A 23,974-nucleotide genomic window follows, 5' to 3' on the forward strand; every position below is an offset into this window, starting at 1 on the left:
CTCAAGACCCCGGACAACTAAATAAACTTAATTATCTCTAATAAAATCAATGGGACTCATCCTTGGGCCAGAGAATTGAAACGTATCTTATTTTCTCTGACTTAAGCCCATACTGCTTTGGGTTTTCATCACTATGTGTTTTCAGAAAATTTGAGAATTAAAATATTATACAGTTGGCAACAGATAATGGCTATGGCTCTGTGTTTCAGAATGTTTACAAAAAATAAATAAATAATCCTGCATCCATGAATATGTTAAGTGATGACTCCATAAACCACACACACATCAAAAGCACTAGCTTGCCAGACTCAGTGAGGAAACAGCATGAAGTAAAAGCCTCACCTTGACTTAAAACAATGCACATTCTAGGACACTTAAAAATATTTGCACAAAGGGAAAATTTTCCACCAGCTGGGAATTAAACAGCTCTCAGTGTGTCCATCCCTGCCTTGTTATGCACTTGGCATTTATTTTTAGTGTTCAAGTTACTATTACTGGTGATTGATTCTCTGTGGAAGGAAGATTCTGCACTACTCATAAAGAATTTAAGTTGCATCTTTTCTTCATGCTTTAAAAAAAAATAAAGGATAGCCTGCAGCAAGGTGACCACTGTCCATTTCATTTGGGATTTGAACAAGGGATTATTGGCAAAATGGAGAAAATAAAGCATAGTAAATTTGGCAGCCGAGGAGGCAGTATTTTTCAATGAAAGTGATACCATTGTTTTGGGAAGAGAAAAAATGTCATCATTTTATAATTTTGTATAAGCACAAAATTGATAGCATCTGTATCAGAGTAGTGATGTCATCATTGTCTAAACCTAACAAAAGAGAAACACATTTTTCTTGTGGTCTAGCAACTAAAGACTGAAATGAACTTTCCCATTCAGCATAAATGTTGGCTTTCTTTCCTTCCTTCCTCTCCTCATCCTTTTCCCTCCCTCTTTCTTTGTCTTCTTCTTCTTTCTCTTCCTCCTTCTTTACCAAGGGGTTATCTTTCTCCTCAACATTACTAATACCTTTACTAATAAAGACTTGACTAAGTGTAGCTGATAAACTTTAATTGTAAAGACAACAACTATTGTGGTCAGTCAAAAAAAATACATAGGAAGTTGAGAAAATTATACATAAAGAAGGGAATAAAATATATTTAAAGTTATTTCAAATACTTTGCAGAAGAATGCACTATTGACACACATAACAGCAATAAAAATATGGTCTTTCTTGGAAATTATTTATGCATTAAAGTTATAATGCTATACACAATTTTCTTTAACATTTTAACAAAAATGGAAATAAATATTTATATTTGTGCTATCTTGATAAAATAGAACCTTTAAATTTAGAAAAACTTGAATAATTAGATAAGCATATACTTACTACTGCCTACTCAGTAAGAATGCAATTACAAATATCTATTCAATTATAACATACATATTGGAGATAGCCATCATTATATTGAAGAGAAATGTATTTCAAATTATCAGAAGAATGCAGACAATTAGTATGTGTAATAGTTAATGTCATTTGTGACAATATAGATGGATCCTGAGAATATTATGCTAAGCAAAATAGGTCATAAAGAAAAATCAAGGACCCTATGGTTTTACTCACATGTGAGATATAAAACTAAAAGCAACAAATGAACAAACAAGACAAACAAACAAATAAAAACTCATAGACACAGAGAACAGTATGGTGGTTACCAGAGAAAAAGGGAGGTGGGAGGGTAGGAACAGGTAAAGTGGGTCAAATATATGGTGATGGAAGGAGATTTGACTTTGGGTGGTGAACACAAAATGTAATGTACAGATAAAGTATCACAGAATTGTATAATTGAAACCTAAATAATTTTATTAACCAATGTCACCCCACTAAATTTAATTAAAAAGTTAAAATAGAACAACAGACATGGAAACTTGGAACAGACTGAAAGTGACCAGAGGGGAGGGTGGAGAGGGGGCTAATGATGGAGAGAAGGGGAAAGGACTAGACAAAGAACATGTATGAAAGACTCACAGACATGGACAGCTATGAGAACTGACTGTGGGAGTGGGGTGGAGGAGGGCAAAGGGGGAAAATTAGGACAACTATAATAGAATAATATTAAAAATGATTTAATAAATATATGTAAAGAAAAATGTTCAAAATAAAACAGAAATTTGTATAAAATTATATCTAATCTTAATTGTTTTTGCATCATTTTCAGGAGTGGATATTCAAGGTTTTAAATTTGCTACCTCTAAAATCTTTAAGGGGAAAAAATAAAGTAGAAGGAAAAGGAGGAGGAGAAAAGGAAGAAAGGTAGAAAGGAGGAAAGAAAAAATGCATAGTAAGCTATCTTCTTTGCCTTACAAAGTTGGACAAAACATCATCTATATCATTTTTACATCTTAAGCTCCTGTCACCTTAATTATAATATAAATGGTTCCCCCTCCTCTGGAAGAATACACTAGGTAAATTTGATGGACATCACTATCTTTTTCAAGACACATTATATGGAAGTCAATCTATTGTAAAATACTTCTGTGATGTAATTTTCAAAATATCAGAAATCTCAGAGTGTTCAACAATTAAAAGTAATTTTAAATACCAAAAAATATCAGTAGCATATTTTGCACTATCCCTTTGAAGATAAAGCACCACATGACAACACTGTGTAGTTGCCTTTTAGTGAGCTAAATACATGAGCTGAGTAATATGGAAAATGAGAGTACCGCAAAGAAAGTTTAACTTGTCTAGTCTATAACAGTTATTACAGGCTGACTGTAACATGTGTTTACTTATTTATTTTAATATCCCTTTGACATAGTAAAACAAGTATATTTCTTAAATTTTTATATTAGTGTGTGAATTGGAATACACATAGCTTCTAAAACCTTTGTTTTTTTTGAAATCTGTAGATCATAGAGAACTTCCATCCAAGATGGAGGCATAGGTAGATAGATACACTGTGCCTCTTCATGCAACCAAAAGAAGGACAACAACAAAATTCAAAACAAAAACCAACCAGAACTTCCAGAAAATCAAACTGTATGGAAGTCCAACAACCAAGGAGTTAAAGAAGAAACATTCATCTAGACCGGTAGGAAGGGTGGAGGCGGGTAGCCAGGTGGAGAAGACTCCCAGCAAGGCAGTGGCTGGCAGATTGGGAGAGGTGGTGGCTGGTGGAGTGGGTGGTCCCGCATTTGTGTGCAGATAAACAGGGAGGAAAAACTGGAAAATGAGACAGACCGTGCAACCCAGGGGTCCATTGTGGGGAGAGAAAGCCTCAAAACTTCTGACTGTAAAAATCTGTGGGCATTGAGATTGCAGCAGAAGAAATTCCCAGACTCACAGAAGAGTTTATTGGAGAGACCCACAGGGTCCTAGAATGTACACAAAACCACTCACCTGGGAATTGGCACCAGAAGGGATCAATTTTCTTGTGAGTAACAGGGGAAGTGACTGAAAGCCAGCTGAGAGCTAAACAAGTGGCATCGTTTCCTCTCTGACCCCACTGCCACATACAGCTTCACAACTAGCCACATGGGTTGCCCCTGCCCTGGGGAATACCTAAGGCCACCCCTTACTGTATAACAGGTGTGCTGAGAGAAAAAAAAAATATGGCCCAAATGAAAGAACAGATCAAAACTCCAGAGAAAATAAAACTAATCAATCAATGAAGAGATAGCCAACCTAACAGATGTACAGTTCAAAGCACTGGTCATCAGGATACTCACAGAAATGGTTGAGTATGGTCACAAAACAGAGGGAAAAGCAGAAGCTAGGAAGAGTGAAATGAAGGAAAATGTACAGGGAACCAACAGTGAAGGGGAGGAAACCAGGACTCAAATCAATGGTTTGGAGACCTGCCCTGCTGCCTCACACTAATGTGATCACTGGAAAAACCACTTTATTATGATTACTTTTTAAAAATCCCTACACAGTTTAGAGTTCTTAAAAATCATTAATGATCTGTAAGGAGAGACTTAGTGGGAGAATGAGAGATGAAATAACTGCTTCCCTCTGAGTACAGCAGCCTTCCTCTGAAGAGTGTTAGCAAAAGGATTTCTCAAACTATTTTGATCAATGATATTACTGAAAGTGAATACTTCACATAATAATTTGGTGGGTTCCATTCAGTTAACTTATAAATATAGTACTTTTTATTTATATTCCACATTTGACAAAGCAACCACTTCTCAGCATTCTGGTTAAGTTTTCATCAAAGTACCCCTAAAAATCCAAAAAGATTGGTGACATTTGATGAAGAGTACATTGAGATACTAGAGAATTAGGAAAAAACAAACTAAGTAAATGTTTCATTATACTGAACAATATGGAAGTGGATTATTGTCATAGGGAGAGCACTAACATAAGAGCATGCTGTCTATTATATATGATAGATCCATATAACTGTACCCAAGTATTGTGCATGTGTACTAAATCTGATATGTTAATCACAATTTTTCATTAGCATTTCATCATATTCCCCTACTAGTTGAGAGATTACATATTTTAATGATTTGTTATAACTATCCAAACACTATTATTTTAAATAGTAATATTTTCTTAAAATATAATTTCTTAAAACAATAGACAGTAAATACCAAAAATAATCTCTTAAGAGTAGACAGATAAAGTCTGTGCATAGTGCATTAGGAGGAGACATTTTATGTAAAATGCATGAAAGTATATAATACTTTGAGCTGTAAAAGCTGTAGAAACAACATTTTTCTTTTCAGTTATTGGGAGACCTTATCAGAGCAACGCGTTAGTGAATCAAACAGTCAATTTATGTTTACAGCTGTATATACTCATTTATCCATGCTCTGTGTTTGCTCTAAACATCTGGAAAAAATGAAGAAGTGTTTTCAAAAAACAATAAACACTGGAGCAGAAATCAGAGAGCTTTTGAATCAAAATAAAATATTCCTTGGAAATTTCGTTTCAGGCAATCCTCGGTTATTCATATGCTTATGTGAACATGTCTCTTTAGATTTCAATGATATTTAACATAAATATTAATGACAATTTCATTAAAATCTTATGTCCTACACAAGTGGGTTATTCTCTTACTCATTTCTGCAATTCAAAATTACTGTTTCCTGTTGAATATGCAAACACCATTTAAAATTGCAATGTGTGGCATGTAGTTTATTACACGCATGGAGAAACAAATTTTTTTAAGGTATAGGTATTTACAGACAGGGAGAACAGCCCCACATTCGATATCATGAGTATCAATATGTTCAGGTGATTCTGAAAGATATTATCACACATGGAAATGTCAGAACAAATGAAATGTCAGATGATAGCCCAAGTAAGCGCACTCAGATCTCATCTTTAGGAACATATCCCTCCTGACTTCCTTCTCCATTACATTAATCAATCACTATTAATGTTTCAATACACCAAAAATTAATCATGTAGGAGGAAATCTCCTGATTGTGTCCATTTTAGTGACAATACTCCAGTCAGTGTAATAGTCTTACTGTAAGTGATCCCTTTACAGAAAACATATAAATACTATGGTTCCCAGCATTATGATATCATAGCCCCTATAAATACAATGAGAAGAGAAATACATCCTTTTAAATTGAAAGTTTATAGTTCTCTTATGGATACCTTCCAGCTGAAAATGAGCATTAATCATTCTTTTTGGACAGAATAAATTGGGAGTCCATGGTTCCTATCATGTATTATAGTAAAGTCCAGATATCTTAATCCATGTGATCCACTGTTGATGAACTGACTTAATTTTTACACCCTGGGGGAACTTCCAAATTATTATTGGTAAATTAGAGTAATACTAACCAGATAATAAATGTGACCCAGTAATTTTAATGGGTGATTTCTGTCATTCAAATTTATAATATTCTTACAGTTACTCATCCCCAATAATAAACAGAAAAGAAAATCAAAGGTTGTTTCCATGGTAAAGAGAGAAAATAATGGGGTCTGAAAATGTGGCCCCCACTAGATCATTTGTTTGTGTGTGTGTGCTTTAGAAGCCACACTGTTCTACACAACAGATATGTCACTTAGGGTAAATTAATGTAGTATATATAGCTATTTCCTCTACATTTCAGTAGGCCTCAACATTTTTGAGTTCCCCTTCTTCCCATCTTATAATTTACTCTTTGTGATAACTATTTCTGGTTTTTAAATGTCACTTAATAATATGATGATATCTCTAAAATGTCAAACAGCTAAATATCATAATTTTTGCAGTATACTACATATAACTCCTTTGCATTATGAGTGCATAGTGGTTATTGACTAACCATATGAAAGGCCACTTCCACAGTAACTTGTTCCAGTTCATGAGTGATCCATGGATGCTCCACTTTTATAAATATGTCATTGTATCACTCAGTTCTGTTTGCAGTTAGCAATATAATACCATTGGTGGTACATATCACTAGTTAATCTTAAGTTTTACTAAAACAACACTTATTCTTAAACTAATATACGAGGTTTACATTATTTCTAGAAATCTCAGAATTTAGAAAGCAAGTTCTGACTTTAAAAAGACCCGAGTTGCAGGATAAAGATGGACTTGCATCCAGTTCTCAGAATTAAGATGGACTAAGATGGACTTTAATATGGATTGTGTATGTGTGAGAGAGAGAGAGAGAGAGAGTGTGTGTGTGTGTGTGTGTGTGTGTGTGTGAGAGAGAGACAGAGAGAAAGAGTGAGAGACAGACCTAACTGCTCAATATCTCACACATAGCCACGTGGTACTAATATGCAGTTTTTATCTAACTCTTCATTTTATTTGTTATGAGAATTAACAATTTGAGAACAAGCATGGATACTTTATAGTATCTTTCTACAGGGCTTTCCCCCCTGAGGTTTAACAAAAATGGTGATTAGGCAGGGATTTTGTAAAAAAGAAAAATTCATTGGTTTGCATTTTAGAGTTGTGACGGCTATGCTTATTCCTCTTATGTTGGAAAGCCTAAATATCAGTTCTTCAAATATTTTGGGGAAGATGTCAAAATATCAATGTCAATGGAGGTTTAGGCTATTGGTGGTGTTAATCATTCCATTTGCCTTTCATATTACTCATGGATTCTATTTTAATCTATTTTTCATTTCTATTACACTCACCTATATCACACTACCCCATCATCTTCTCCTCCTTCTCTCTCCAGACTGCCCCAAACAAAAGGATTTCTACAGTCATGGCTTGGAGAAGCAGCTTAAAATTAAATGTCATATGATTTCACTGACAAGAGGGATCTAATGAACAAAATAAACCAATGAGCAAACTAGAAACAATGACATGGAATCAGGGAATAGACGGACAGCTGTAAGAGTGGAGGCGGGAGGTGCAGACTGATTGAAAGAAGGTGAAGGGATTAGTCAGAGAAGATTGGTGCAAGACCCATGGACATGGACAATGGTGTGGGGATTGAGTATGGGAGTGGGGGCAGGATGGGTGGAGCGGCATAAACACGGAAAAATGGGACATCTGAACAATGCAAACAATTACACGTAAAAAATAAAAGAGCTTTAAATAAGCTATAATTTGTGGGAGAGAACTATTACTTCTCAGCCACAATAATAAACAGTGTTCTTCACAGCAAAGAGGCAGAATGTAACTGAGGGATTCAAGTATTTCCATCTGATTTTTATGAGGGTTTTCATTTTCATGTGTCACTTTGCCTTAATATTTTTACTGCTAAAGTCTCACTTTTATATTTTTACATATTCAGTGTAGCTTCCAACGTTGGATCTCATTTCTTTGCAAGAGATAAAAATGCAGACAGACAGACACACGGGGCTGGCATTCACATTTTCTAAGGAACTGACACTTGTGAAGGTTCCATTTGCTTGTAGATGCTTTATATACCTTATTTAATTTATTTCTCATAAAAAAAACTTGTAGGTAAACATTATCTGCCATATTATGAGTGTAAAACTGAGTCTCATTCATGCTAAAAAGCTTGCTCAAGTTCACCACCTCTTAAATATTGGTGTTCTTTTCCTTGTGTTTATCCTAGAGATTTTATAACTCTTCTTGTATGGTTGTACATATTCTAATAATTAATTTTACTGTATTTTTCTAATATGAAAACTTCAAATATACATTAAAGGAAGAGAAAGAGTATAATGAACTTCTATCTTCACTAAATCTCAAAACTTACCAAATCATAACTATATCTTCCTTTGCTACTCCTCAAGTATTCTGAAGCAAATCTCAGACATATCGCTGTAAATAGTTTAGCATGCATGTGTAAAAATACTAAATATATATTTTAAAAAAATTATAATATAATTATGTACATTAATAATATAACAATGTAATATTAAAATCCAGTCATTGATAAATTCCCAATTGTCTCATAAATGTATAATTTTATACTTACTTTGATTCAGGATAAAAAGAGTTTCCGCACTTATTGACTGATTTTTTTTAATCCATATGTTCATCTTCTATTTTTTTCCTAGAAATCAAATTGTTGAAGAAAGTATATCACTTATATTGGAGAATTTCTTATGGTCTTGATTTTGCTGAATGTTTCCACATGCTGTGGTTTAAATGGGTTCCTTTCCCCTCTATAAGTTCTGTAAATTGGCATTAATTAGATCAAGAGGCTTGAACAGATTTTAGTTTCAATTCTTTTTAAAGTAAATTGTAGGTGGTGTCATATTCTTCCACCAGGAGACACATAATATCTGCTTGAATCTTTTTTTTCTCTTAGATGTTGCTATCAATACTTTATTTTATTAGTTTATTGGAGTTAAAATAACTGTTATTTTTGTTATGTTTTTATTAGTTTACTTATATTATTTCTAAGAGAACTTTTTTGTATACTGTGTAGTTACATAGTGGTACAAGACATATTGGAAAAGGAGAATTAAATGCTTAATTCTTTCCCATTGATTACCAGTTTTCAAAACAGTGAGTTGTTTTCTTACATTCTCTAATTACAACAAATCAGTTTTGTCCCATTATGACCTCACAAATTTAAACATGTTTATCTAATCAATTGCAATTATTTTACTTATTAATGCTAACCAGAGTCCCCACTTTTAGGGGGCCTATAAGGTAATTCTACTTGGCTCCTGAGTCCTTTTGATATTTTATCAGAGTGAATTTTGATAGTTCTGTACTGTTTGAATTGACTGTATGCTCCAGATTTATTCTATACATTTGATGTCCCAAGGTTTAAATAAAAACTTTTTCTAACAAGCCCTAGTTTAGTGGGAAATATATGCTATTTAGTGACTTTCAAGTCTCTGATGCTGGTCCAAGTTAGAATCTTAAACTTGTAGTAAAATAATAAAAAATTCATATTGATGTATGTTCTAAAGAGGTTCAAAAGTGAATTTATCTTCTTATCCCCATGAAATTATAACAACACAACAACAAATATTTTCTTGTCTGTATTCCAAGAATTAACACTCAGTCATTAATGCCAGAATCTTTGGAGTTAGTCTAGGTAATTTTCCTTTCCTTGTATTTAGCCCACGAATACTTTTAATTTCATTTCCAAAATGTTCATAATTCTACCCCTACCATTTTATCAATTCTATCATCTTATCCACCTATTATTTATATTACTTTTGTAGTTTTAGGCCTTCTACTAACTGACTAGAATATACAGAGCACTGCTTGTATATAAAGAATGTGGGCTTTTTTTCTACAGGAAGTTGTGATGCTTTTGAGTGATGACCTACCTGTAGGATACCATACTTTTAATTTCACTTCTACCTTAAAGGTAGGCTATTCTAAACACTTTTTGCTCCCCTTCCAGCACAAATTGTAACATTTATGGCTATTTCTGCTCCAAAAAGTCTCCTGAGTAATAAAAATCTTTTCAGCCCACTTGTCAGTGCAAACTGGAAGTGTGGGAAGTCTTCAGTTAATGAGAATGGGAGGTAGAAATTTGGTCCAAATCCCTGCTATCTGGAGAGGCAATTCTAAGGTGCATTTAACACAAACACTAGGAAGGTTTCAATGAGAAAGACCCCCAGTGGCGCACTGCAATAGCAGCTGACAATGTCTCCTTGACTTTTCCTCCCTCTTTATCCTGCCCCCGCCACATTGCCCAGAAGCTCTCTGCCCACCTTTCTACTGTCTGTATGCTATTCAGACGCTATTAACATTCAGTTTCTGTCTGTATTAGTGTACTAAAGTAACGGTTTATCTGCATAGACACAACGTCAGTCAGTAGGCATTTCTTCCTCCTGATTATCCTGCTTTCTAAGGGGAGGTATCTATTGCTTGCCCAATTTTAAATTAATGGTCTATTAAAAAGCGCTTACAGCTGTTATTAAAGTATAAACTCTTAATAAGGGAAGATTGGTGATTACCAATTTAAACTTAAAAAGTATTTTATGGATGATTAAACCAGACAAGAAATAGTTAAGTAATTCCTCTGAGATAACACAAGTAGGTGTGGGATACTGGATGCGAGTCAGTATTATTTCTCTTAATATTGAAATAGTTTTAAAAAATACATACAATGAAGAAAAGAAGAAAATACAATTAAAAATAAACTAATGAATGAAGACAACATACTTCCAACTTCAAATATTCTAATGATTTTTCCATTGTCCTTAGCATAAAATACCTAATCTCTGTGGCGCACTATACATTTTGCTTTATGCATTCTTCACCTATCTTGTCATGCCATTCACTGCTTTGCCCTACTCTTCTCTCCATTAGAATTCTTCCATTTATTTGAACATAACACCCTGCTAATACTTAGGGACTTTTTCCATATGTTCCTCTGCTTGGCTTATATTTTTCTTGAGTTAGCTAGTGTCTTCATAACTTTTAACCTTTAATGTTAATGTTCTTTCTGCATGGAAGTCATCCCTGACCACACAGAGCAGGTTACATTGAACTGAAGTGCTTCACGGCACTTCATTCGTATTTACTGAGTGCTAAATAAATGCAGGCCACTTGGTTTTTGTGTATGCAGCATACAATTTCTAAGCTCATATAGCTTATGTCCTGCTAAGTATTTGGTTAAGGTGTATCTTTTGGGAAGATTTTAAGTTCTAGTAAAAGAGATTATGTGTGCCTTATTAACCACATAAAGTTTGTTCATTAAATAATTGCTGAGTTTTTTTTCTAATGTTCATGAAATGTTTTGAGAATACGCGTACATTTCAATAACAATTTATTTGGAAAGCTCTTTTTTTTTTCTCTCTTGTGAGTTTGTATAAATGCACGTATTGAAAAAATACTACCCTTTGCAACAGCTTGGATGGAACTGGAAAGCATTATGCTGAGGGAAATAAGCCAGGCGGTGAAAGACAAATACCATATGATCTCACCTTTAACAGGAACCTAAACAACAAAACAAACAAGCAAGCAAAATATAACCAAAGACATTGAAATACAGAACAGGTTGACAGGGACCAGAGGCGGGAGGGGTATTTCAGGGGAAAAGGGGAAGGATTCACAAGAACAAGTATAAAGGACACATGGACAAAAACTAACGGGTGGAAATGGGAGGGAGGTGGGGAGCACTGGAGGGGTGGGCTGGGATGGGAGCAAAAGACAGAAAACTGTACTTGAACAATAACTAAATAAAAAAAGAAGAAAAAGAAGTGAGAGGGTGAGTAGAGTGAGGTTGGGGAGGAAGGAAATTCAGTTTGAGCATACTTTCTCAGAGTAGCTGCTGTGGTCAGCAGGACTCCATTCTTCCCACACCTCAGGAAAAGTTTAGGAGGACAGGAGGCCGGGGTATTGATCAATAGGCTCCCACTCCTCACTGATTGATTGTTTCCCTCTAGGTGCATTAAATCTGCCTTTAACACTGAAAAAAATATATACAAATTCAAAAATACTTGAGAGAGTATCACATATGGCATGGTACATGGAGGAGAAAAGAACAAAATTTTTGAGGTGTGTATTCACCTTGCTCAAAGGGAAGGAGCTCAGAATAGATTGTCTTGTCAGTGAGTTGAAATTCCATTTGACTAAGACACTATGTTAGAAGGCAATAGGTCTGGGTAGATGTGAGTAAGTGGGAGATGGGGTGGGGGAGTCATGTGCAATAATCTGATGCCTAATACCACCCAATGATCATACACACCTCTCCTTATTTTTTAATAGTGGTTATTTTTTCATTTAGTGTTTTTATGGATATAATTTCCAGTATGAGTTAGCACCAAGTTTTTGTGAGAAAAAGCCATTTTTAGATGACAAATGGAAGATGTAACTTACAGAAAAGACAACTAAGTGAGAAGTAAATTATATTACTACTAAGCAAATGCAATAGTAGAACATTTTAATATTCTTTTTTCCCCCTTAAAGCAGCATTTTAAAAAAATAAACCTGGTTTTGATAACTTCTGAAACTTTGTCTAAGTCATTACTTGGTTCAGTTAGTGGCTATCTTGATCACACATACTATTACCAAGATAAAAGGAAATAAAATTGAAAAGGAAATTAACACTTGTCTGCTCCTCTCATTGTCCTTAGGCTATAAGAAAAGTTGTTAGGTTTATCAGAGTTTTACAGGCATTCTGAGAATTGGCCTACTTTCAACACTGGGTCTGTACTTACATGAAGCGTGCTCTGGGGTACAGAAGCAACCCCTGGATCACTCTCCTGAGTCCTGGAAGCAATTGGTAAGCCACCATTTGGTTACAAGCAATAACCTAACAAATGCAGTTTTCTCACTATTGTACTACTTCTCTTGTGGGGGTGGATCCTTATAAGTCCCACTGTACCCAGTGCACCTAAATAGTTTAGGGTGGGTCATACTGATCTCATCACTGAGGAACCACACTCCTTTGCCTAATGTGCTGCTGTTGCTTCATGGCCTCTGAAGAATTAGACCTTTGCACATGGCTGCCTTAGCTGGCTGCGTTAAAATACTCTCACAGATTTAACAATCCCCTTTGTCATCAGATGCTCCCTGAAGGGCACATATTTCTGAGGCAGTTTATAATTGTGTTATGTAATTGGTTCAGTAGCTGTAAATTGTTATAAATTATCAGTAAACTTTATCAAATAAAGAACAACAAGTACTACAAGAAATAGACTTCTATCCATAGTCTGCTATTTCTATTCTGAAATGAAGCTCATTATTTTTATTGTATTATACAAATTTACTTCTTGTTTGATAAATATCTTTAAATTTGCTTTTAATGTTGTCATGGAAAAGTCCTACAAGGTCACTGAGCTAATATTCTTGCTTAACATAGAGAAAATGGTACAATTTCTCTTTATTTAATAACTTAAAGCAGCTTAAATATTTTTGAATGTTTTAGCAACTCAGGAACTGCAAAAAACAATGAGTGTACCATAACCTCAGCTTCATTTTTATGTCTTTCAGATTGGGTATTTATTCTGAGTTTGACTTTTCTTTAATTGAGAAGATTCTGTAGCATAATGGAAAAGGCAAGGACTTTTAGGATCTCTGAGATCTGGGTTCAAATTCCAATTCACACCTACAACTCATTAGCTGTTTGAACTTTTCATGTCGCTTATCTTCCAGTCTCATTGTTCTCTCTATAGCCTATAGGGCTACTTAGGATGTAAACAGCATAAGAAAATACTGGCTTATTGTAGGTTCTTGATAATCAGCAGTCATTATGATGATCACATATTATGAATTTCGCTGGGAGGATTTTGATTAATTGTTCTAACAAGAGGACCACACAGTGCAATGACTTAAATAAGGCAAAAGTAAGTAACTGTGGAAAAGTAAGCATGCTAGGGCTATTTTAGCTGCTCTGACATTCCTGCCATTCTCTAGGTCACATGTGTTTTTCCATTTTCTGTCACCCTTCTACCATTAAACGGGAGAAGGACAGGTAGGAAATAAATACTTTTTTATGAGCAAGCCTGAGAATCAGAAACCATTGTATATTAGATACCAGATTGGCCAAAATTGATTTACATGACATAACTATTAAAAAGAAAAAGCAAGAGATTCACATTTAACTGGGTGGCTACATGCCTATCTAAACTCTACTACTAAGAGAAGGATGCGTATTAGCAAATTTGGATTCTTCCTGGTTCTATTTCCTTTTTTTCTTTTTACCCCATTAGTCTCTAAAAATAAGCTCTGATTTTTAGATTATAGTAGTTTATAGCATTCTCCTTGCTGTAGGAGTCACAGCCTTAGGATAATCATTAAAGTTATTACCATGTTACATATGGTATCTGTTATGAATGTTGATATAAGTTACAAATGCACACTTAAAATATGCCAGGTTACCCACTCATAGAAATGTCTTACATACTTGACCATCTTATTCCAGTCTGCCTTCTGACAGCAGCTTGGCACTTGTATAATGATAAGTGTGTCATACTTATTAAAAATAATGATGAAAATTAGGCCTAATGAGCTCCATTTCACAAATCAGCATATTTATTTCTGCTCATCTACTTCTACCAGTCACATAAGAAGAGAAAATAACAATCTTATCTTGGTCAAACTACTACTGCATTTTAAATAATATTTAAAGAAATGTAATCCTTATTATAAGCTGGTAGTTTCAGAAGCTTTTTCACATTATGGAATATATGTCTTATTTATCCTGAAGTTTTTTCATTCCCTCTAGTATTCTCCTCCCACATCATGATGTATAAATCTGTATTAACTTTAAAATTAAAGATTTTATTTATTTATCTTTAGAGAGGAAGGGAAGGAGAGAAGGAGAGAAATATCAATGTATGGTTGCCTCTCGTGCGTCCCCTGCTGGGAACTGACCTGCAACCCAGACATGTGCCCTGACTGGGAATCGAACTGCTATCCTTTGGTTCGCAGGCCCATGCTCCATCCACTGAGCTACACCAGACAGGGCTTAACTTTAAAATCAATGTGCAGCAAATTTCCTTCAACTTTCTAAGTAAACTTTGTTATAGCTCTTCTTTTTTCTCAAATCTTTAAAAATTTTTATTTCAGTGCAGAGCTAAATGTTCCATTTTGGCACCCTAACTTTTTTAGTCTGCTTAAATCTACATATCTCTGTTATCACTTCCTTTACAATGACATGATTCCCTTGCTCTGTTGCTAATATTTTTTTACTTTTGCTGTTCATTCAATTTTATTTTGCCTTCTTTAAATTTCTCTCTTTAAATTATACTCCATACCTCATAGTCAAAATTGGATTGTCTACTGGCTCATTCTCACTGACAAACACATTTCCTTATAGCTACTACCATTTTGCTTATTTTTACCTTTTTGTTAAGAATAATAGTATAATTGACTTACGATAAACTTTTATCTTTAAAGTATTCAAGCTATCTTGTACCCACACAGGCATGAAATCATGACCATAACAAGATGAGAAACATACACATTACTGACCAGGTATGACTCTGTAACTAATTCCCTTGTTGACTATCTTTCCTTCTCCCCACTCCTTTCTCCCTATAATCGCTTACCCACTTTTTGCTACTACAGATTATTTTCTGAAATATTATATAAATTGAATATATAACATTAATCTTTTGTTTGACTATTTTAATTCAGAGTAATTAATTTATGTCCATCCATGATTTTATGTGTATTGTAGTCTTTTATTTTTAGTGTTGAATAGTGTGACACTGTGTTGCTATACAAAAAGTTGTTCTTCCTTTCAACAAATGGACATTTGGATTGTTTCCAACTTTTGGCTATTACAAATGAAGCTCTTAAGAAAATAATTATAAATTTTTTATAGAAAGGTGGTTTGATTTCTCTTGGGTTAATACTTAAGATTAGAAAGCCCAGATGATATAAAAATAAAATATATATTTTACTCTTTAGTAACTACCAAATTATTTTTCAGACACTGTACCATTAAAATTCTTACCATTCACTACCAGGATATAAAAGTGGCAGCTCCTCTGTTTCTTCACTAATACTTGGCCTGGTTAGTCATTTTAATTTTATTCTAATAGATATACAGGAATATTCTAATTTCATTTTTGCATTTCTCTAATGATTGATAATGTTGAATATAATTTCACATAGTAATCTAACATCTATATACAATGATGTGTCCAGAAAAAGTCCAGTCATTTTTAATATAGTGAAAATGGTTTGTGCTACATTGAAGTAACCTGGCAGCCAACAAGAATGGACTGGAGACTTCCGCCAAGATGGAGGCATAGGTGGAAACACTGTGCCTTCTCCCACAACCAAGTTTGAACACAACAAAGATTTGGAGAAACAAAGGCACAACCAAAGGACAGAAAATTGAATTATACGGAAGTCCGACTACATCTAACCGTTCAACAGGACGGTAAGAGGGGCGGAGCCAGCAGCGAGCAGGGTCGGGCAGGACAGGGCCCCCGACCCAGGCGCGCAGGCAGATGGGAACCAGCTGGGGTGCGGGGCAGACTGCGGGCGCACATTCGCGCACAGTGAGACAGACCACGCAGGCCCCAGGGGGCGAGGGCTGACGGCCGTGGCACACTCGCGTGCAGTGGGACGAAACGCATGGGCCCGGTGATGGCAGCAACTGCGGCACCGGTGAGGGTCGTGGCGGCAGGAGGCGGACAGGACGCCATAGTCTCTCTTTGACCCCGCCCCCACATACAGCGTCACAACCCAGCCACTTAGTTGCCCTGCAATACCAGTGAGAGCCATTGTCCCTCTTTGACCCTGCCCCACATACAATGTCACAACCCAGCGACTTAGTTGCCCTGTTCTAGTGAACACTTTAGGGCTCGGATCCTGCTATGGAACAGGCACGAACAACCCGAAAGATGGCGCAAGAAGAACTCAAAGTCCCAAGCCAATAACTTTAAGTGACCGAGAAATTGCCAGCCTCTCAGAAGCACAATTCAAGACACTATTTATCAGGATGCTCACAGAACTGGTAGATTATAGTCACAAATTAGAGGAACAAAGTCACAAATTAGAGGAACATATGAAGGCTAAACTAATTGAAATGAAGGGAGATGCACAGGAAACCAATAGTGATGGAAAGGAAACGGGGACTCAAATCAATGGAATGGACCAGAAGGAAGAACAAAACATCCCACTAGAAAGGAATGAAGAAATGAGAATTCAAACAAATGAGGAGAGGCTTAGGAACCTCCAGGACATCTTTAAATGTTCTAACATCCGAATTATAGGGGTACCAGAAGGGGGAAAGAAACAGCCACGAGTGGAAAACGTATTTGAACAAATAATAAAGGAGAACTTCCCCAGTCTGGCAAAGGAAATAGACTTCCGAGAAATCCAGGAAGCTCAGAGAGTGCCAAAGAAGGTGGACCCAAGAAGGAACACACCAAGGCACATCATAATTACATTAGCCAAGACCAAAATGAAGGAGAGAATCCTAGAAGCAGCAAGAGATAAGGGGACAGTCACCTACAAAGGAGTGCCCATCAGAGACTGTCAGCGGATTTCTCAAAAGAGACCTTACAGGCAAGAAGGGGCTGGAAAGAAGTATTCCAAGTCATGAAATCCAAAGACCTACAGCCAAGATTGCTTTATCCAGCAAAACTTTCATTTAGAATGGAAGGACAGATAAAGTGCTTCTCAGATAAGGTCAAGTTCAAGGAGTTCATCATCACCAAGCCCTTATTATATGAAATGCTAAAGGGACTTATCTAAGAAAAAGAAGATGAAAAATATGAACAGTGAAAGGACAGCAAACACACAGTTATTAACAACCACACCTAAAACAAAAGCAAACCAAGAGGACAGCTAGATCAAGAGTGGAACCATAGAAATGAAGAACACATGGAGGGTTAGAAACAGGGGGGTGGGAGGGGGAGAAGGGGGAGAAGGCACAGAAAATAGCATAGATGGTAGGTAGAAAATAGGGGGAGGGCGAAAATAGTGGGGGAAATATAGAATCCAAAGAACTTGAGACATGTGGTTATAAAGTAAGGGGGGGAGAATGGTGGGGGAGGGAGTGTGCGGGTGGAGGGGAGTGAAGGGGGGGAATAGAACAACTGTAATGGTATAATCAATAAAATATATTTAAAAAAAAAGAATGGACTGGAATGTGTAAGTGTGAACAATGAAGACTTCGCCATACAGGTCAGTGTGAGTGGTAGACGCCTTCGAGTAGAGCAATGAGTCTGCATCAAATTTTGCATTAAGCTTTCACATTCCTCTGCAGAGACTATTTGGATGATTCAGAAGGCCACAGCTATGGGCAACTGGTGATTGGCAGCTTCATGAAGACAATCATGCATTGTGTCTTGTGCAGAGTTCTTTGGTGAAACATCCAATCTCTCAGGTGACTCTGCCCCCTTACAGCCAAAATTTGGTGCCCTGTAACTTCTGGCTTTTCCCAAAATTAAAATAACCTTTGAAAAGGAAAAGACTTCAGACCATTACGGAGATACAGGAAAATACAATGGGGCAGCTGGTGGCAATTAAGAGAACTGTGTCAGGTCCCAACCTGCCTACTTTGAACAGGACTGAGGCATAATTGTCCTGTGTACAATGTCTCTTGCATCTTGTATCATTTTCATTAAATGTCTCTTTTTTCAAATTATATGGCTGTACACCTTCTGGATGAACCTCTTATTTCCTTTGATCAAAGGTCTATTCAAAAATTTTGCCTAATCTTATTGGTTTCTTTTTACTGAGTTTTGTGATTTCTTTATGTATAATGAATACAAGTTCTTTATCAAATATTTAATTTCAGTTATTTTCTTCCAGTTTATGGTTTGTCTTTTCATTTTTCTAACAGGGTTCTTTGAAAACCAAAAGATCTTCATAAGTCCTATTATTTTTTCTCTAGGGGGTTACAGTGTTATTGTCATAAATAAGAAATGTTTGCTTAACCCAAGGCCACACATATTTTCTTCCATTACTTTTAAGATTTTCATACTTTCATGTATTATATTTGGATTAATGAACCATATTGTAATGATTGTTGCAGGTGTGACTTGTATCGTTTTATTTTTTAAATTGAATATGGATACTCAGTTTTCTTAGCAGTATTTATGTATTGAAAAATTATGTATGCACATAATACATAATATCTGTCTTCATTTGTTCGTTGTTTTTCAATTTTAATGTTTCTATTATATTATTTTTATTTAGATCTCTGATTACTATACTAAAATTAAATTTGTGTTAGAATATATAAATAGTTAATTTTTGTGTATTGTTCTAGTGTAAAAACAGCTTCAGTAACTCTTTGGTAGATTTCATCACATTTTTCAGGACAATCTTTTCATCTTTAAGTACAGGCAATTTTTTATTTATTCTATCCAGTCTGATTTTTATAATTTAATTTTATTTGCTCTATTTCCTTGCATTGGTTATAATTTTAAGTTAAATGTCGCATAGGAGTAGTGGAAATGATCATCTTTGCCTTCTTCCTGAGCTTAGCATTATAATATTCAGTCTTTCATTATTAAGTGCAATGTCAAGTTAAAGGAATTTCTATACAGGTCCTTCATGAGGCCAAGTCTTAGTTTGATGAGAAATTTGTATCAGGAATGGATGTTGCATATTGCAAGTTGATTTTTCAATGCCTTGAATTAATAACATGGCTTTTATGTTTGAGTTTGTCAATATGATAGTAAAGTGTTTTGATCTTCGAATATTAAACCAACATGCACTCTTCAAATAAACACTATTTTGCCAATTCACTTTAGTCTTTTTATATATCATTAAATATAATTTTCTGTAGTTTTGATAAGCATATTTGCACCTATGTTTTTGAGAGATATTATTGTGTAGATTTCTTAACTTGTAATATGTTTGTGTAGTATAATTTTATAATTCTAGCTTCATAGAATGGGTTAGGAAGTGTTTCTTATTCAATTATCAGGAAGAATCACGTAGAATTAATATTATTTCTTTCTTTAGTATTACGGAGAATTTCCCAACACATCCACATCTGCCGGATATTTTCTTTGTGAGATTTTTAACAACATTGTAATTTCTTTACAAATATAGTAATTTAGGTTATACATTTCTTCTGGAACAAAACTTGATAGTTCTTACCTTTCAAGTTTTTTTTTTTCATAGTATCTGACTTGTCAATTTTCATATTTTCTGATTTAGGCATTTAGTATCATAACTTTCCATTTACTGTTTAAGCAGCAGCTTACAAATTATGTGGCATGTTTTCATTGCTGTTCAATTTAAAATGAATTCTAATCTCAATTTTACTTGTCCATTGCCTCCTGCATTGTATTTAAAAAATTATTTAGTTTACAAATATGTGGGAGTATTCTATATGTCTTTTTTGTTATTGGCATTTAATTTAAAAACAGGGAGTCAAAGAATAAACTTTGATGATCAGAGTTCTGAAAAGTGTCATAAGACTTATTTTATGGCCCAGAAAGTGAATCTATTTAGTAAATGCTCTGCATTTGTAAACAACATTTTTTGTATTGTTAAGTGTTTTATAAATATCAGACTGGTTGATAGTATTCTTTGAGTCTTCTATATCTTTACTGATTTTCTCCCTATATTTTTAAATTACTTATTGAATGCAGTGTAACAGTGGAAAATTGTATTGGTGGGAAATTGTAACCCATCCCACCATTCTTTTGACATATTTTCTCTAAATGCTGACTCTAAGTTGTGGCTTATAGATAAATAGCATGTTTGTGAAAGAATCCTAGGAACTAACTTCAAAAGATACAAACTCCTTCAGCCGCCCCACCTCCAGGAGATTTGGGGACTTTCAACTGTGGAACCAGGGTGAGATAAAGTCAGGATGACTTGAGGTCAGGATGACTAAACCAGGATGACACATACCAGGCCATGACTTGCTTTATCAGAATGGCCTGTGCTCTCTCTGAAAGTAGAAAACTTTTCAACCCCCTCCTGTGATCTCTTTTCTCTGTTCTCCTCTCCTTCCTCATGAAAAACCTCTGCCTGCACTGAGAGATGGAGACGGGCTTTGACACAATCTTCCCATCTTACCAGGAGATGGGCTTTGTGACATTAGTCCCCCATGTTTTAGATGGCCAGCATATGAATTAAACCACTTTCCTTTGCACCAGTACCTGCCTCTTGAGTACCTGCCTTCACAGCTGCAGGTAGTCAGACCTGCTTTTGGTTATAGCAGGGTTCTAAAATCTCTCACAGTAATCATAGATTTGCCTGTTTCTTATTGCAGTTCTAGCAGCTCTTCCTTTATATAGTTTTAAGTTAAATGGGTGAATGAGAAAGAAATTCTACAGAAAGTGACCTCATATGGTGATCTGGTCATATATTCCTAACAGGGCAGGTCATGGTGGGTAGTCACGCCCCACGCATGTAACTTTTTTACTCAAAGGTTTATCTTTGCTTTAGCAAGCCCTGTCCAATGTTTTGAGTACCTAAGTTAACACACTTTTGAAATAACCTTAGTCGCCATCAAGAGAGAATATAATCTTATTAATCACCTTGGAATACAATCACCAGTTTGCTTTCCTTACATGCCCTTTTAAATTCAAAAATACATTATAGAAACTTCAAAACTGTCATTCTCTGGAACATTTGAAATCTTGCTATGCAACAATTATTAATAGTTTGGCTAAAATAAATTCTTCTAAAAATTCTCTAGATGTTTGGACATTCTTATTCAGACAAATGTTTAGAACGGGGGTATTAAAAGAAGAAAAGTAGATGTTCTATGAGAAAAATGGGAATGTGTTCTACAAGATACGTTCAAATAGGAATGACATTTACATGTGCCTAATCCTAGGAAAGGTAAAGAGTCAGTTTCAGAGTACACTCTAAATCAGGGCGTCAAACTCATTTTCACCTGGGGCCAGAAATAATTTTAGGACTGTACAAATGTAACTACTCATAACTGTTAAGGAATTTAAATTGCATTCAGTCCTGTGAAGGCAACCTCAAGGCTGAGGTGGCCCTGGGTGAAAATGAGTTTGACACCCCTGCTCTAAACGACGAGGTCTAAGCGCATTGCAGAGACCAGGTTTTGACAGAGTGTTGACAACCGAGCGTATAAGAAGGCCCAATGGAAGGGCTAACAAAAGGCACACCTAATGGTATTTTTGTCAAATTTTAGACAAATATTTTCTTCTTCACAGAATATGCCTTTATATTTATAATAAACAAGAATTAAGATTCCCAATTTCACCCACCTTGGCTAGCTAAAGCATTCTCTAGTGTTGATACAAGGTATATATGATGTTATGGGTAATAATATATGATTCTAAACATAAAAGCAATTGAGGTCAGAGAAGTTTACTTTTCAAATATAAATTATTTAAGAGAACTCCTGTTTTTATCTATGTTTACCAAGTTTGAAAATGGTATAACTTTTCTATATAATTAAATGAGTACTTTTAGATGGTGAAATGCATATTATAACATGAAATATGTATGTAATGTGGAGTAATGTGCATGCATCATTACATAGTAAATGATGCAGATACACTTTAAATTAAACTCTATGATGTACAACTTATGACCAGAAGAGTTACGTGTTGAATAGTCAATTCTATAAGTAGTCATAAAATGTATTATATGTTTCTATAAATCATACTCTTGAACACCCCTAAATGGGGAATGAAAGAGATATTTGATTTTAACATTAATTTTATAATATAATTTACATTTGGTTTTAAGCAATGCAACAGTTGTGCATTCCTCTAAGGATACAGCAAACTATTCATAATAAATAAGAAAGCAGGGGTGATCTGACGTTCCATCTGCTGACTAACACAGTGTTCCTAGCACTATGGAATGAAAGCACAATAAACAAAGAAACACACTCTTTAGTCCTAGATTTAGGTATTGGAAAGAGCTTCATCTGCACACAGTGAAGGACATCTGCTGTTGATGCCTTGTGGACCAGCTACATAGTCATCTCCAGGTGTGATTCAAGATGCTAACCACTCAGGGGGTCATAGTTCTGTAGAGAAGCAATTTTCACACTGTAGCATGTGTAAGAATGATGCAGACTCTGCTTCAGCATAGGGAACTCTGTGGAACTAAAAATCTGAATGTTAGCAAGCCACCAGGTGGCTCTGATGCAACTGGTACAATAGGTTAGACCCTTTGCTGGGGTTTGAAGCATTAAGTAGTTCGTCAATAAGGCAGGGCAAGCAGGCAACATGTACATTGAGGCATGTTGTGGCTCTTGCCTTCTCTATTTTCCCTTTTGCTTATTTTGAAGAAAGGATTTTTGTGACAGCTTATGAAAATAGAAAACTTTTTTTAAATTTTGCAATGCAAGATCACCATGGAGCCCCATTAAAGAAATTCAGTGATATGCACTCATCAGAAACTATGCTCCTCGAATCTGCCGAACTATGAAATTCTGAATTGGATACCAGCTATGGGGCAATGTAATGAAATTCACAGGTGACTCTCCTATGAGCTATTTCTTTTCCTTTTTCTCTTACTAAGCCCTAGCCTGCAGCTAACTGTGAATGGCGGAGTATCAGCAGGTTTCTCTTTCTCAGGAGGAAACCTTTACTCTTTGCTTGTGTGGTTTCATTTTGCACAAATGTGCAAATGAAAATAAGAGTAATTTTTAAATAAGAGTAAATAATAAAGTAAAAATATGTTTGTTTTTTTACATTGCAACGGCAAATCTTAAAATAATAAATTTGAGGAAGCTCATAAAATCAAGAGATTTTACAATTTTAAAAGAGAATAGTAAGAGTAAAAAATCTAGAATAAGTTATTGTTATTGCCACAATAGGATAATTTTATAAAGACAGACAGAAAGAACCATGCCACTTTCCTTGTTGAATTTTTAAGTATTATATTTTTATGCTGAAAATGCAGTGACTAATATATTAAGTCTGCAAAATTATATTGTCTCCTACATGGAAGAAAGTTTAGGAAAATCAATTTCCAAAACCACTTTAACATTTATTCTTCAAATTTTCATATCTATAAACTTTGATCCTCACAGAAACAGATGTATCCCTTTATTATAGGATATGTTATAGACCTTGTAGGGAGCTAAGATATGTTTTTCTTTTTGTCCTGTATTTAGAAGAATGGTGGTTTTATAAGAATAAATTCTGAACAAGTGATTTCCTGTTACATATGAGGGGCAGAGCCCTAGGTGTTCACCAGGGCGGAGCTCCCATCAGACTGTCAGCTGATTTCTCAAAAGAGACCT

This window comes from Sturnira hondurensis, unplaced genomic scaffold (genome assembly GCF_014824575.4).
Source record: "Sturnira hondurensis isolate 20B ecotype Veracruz unplaced genomic scaffold, ASM1482457v3 Scaffold0009665, whole genome shotgun sequence".
NCBI classification, from domain to species: Eukaryota; Metazoa; Chordata; class Mammalia; order Chiroptera; family Phyllostomidae; genus Sturnira; species Sturnira hondurensis.